Genomic DNA, 526 nt, shown 5'->3' with positions numbered 1-526 from the left:
GGTTGAAATATTTCACCAATATGATGTATGGATCTTATGTGTTAGTCAAATTTTGGGTTTAGTGATGTTTTAATACATTTCACTAATTATAATGTTATAGGCATTCTTGTCGAGATTTAGGTTTCCATGAAGCTCAGTAAAATGCGTTTGTTTGCGAGCTGTGAGAACAACAGCCCCCCATGAATTATTTATTGCTTACTACAAGATTATAGCGGCAGCGCGGCACGACACGACAAAACAACCGCTCAATAGTGCTGGCGTTATAATAAACAATTTGTGTTTTCCAACGAGATCTCGATGAATACTTACTTTTCAGAAGAACTTATTTTTTAGCTGAAATTTCACATTTAGCAAAAGTCTAAGATAATGTTTATTAATCATTAATAAAAGAGATATTGATTTGATGTGAGCACAAACAACGTGTTGGTCGCGATCTGTGGCAAATGAATCCGGCTCCGGTTTCCTCTGTTAATGATCTAATCAAGAAATTCTTTGCCACGCGGTCGGACGCCCGCTAAACTTCCCG

This window comes from Papilio polytes, unplaced genomic scaffold (assembly GCF_000836215.1).
Source record: "Papilio polytes unplaced genomic scaffold, Ppol_1.0 DF821734.1, whole genome shotgun sequence".
Lineage (NCBI taxonomy): Eukaryota > Metazoa > Arthropoda > Insecta > Lepidoptera > Papilionidae > Papilio > Papilio polytes.
The sequence above is the reverse complement of the archived record's forward strand: the minus strand, read 5'-3'. Positions refer to the sequence as shown.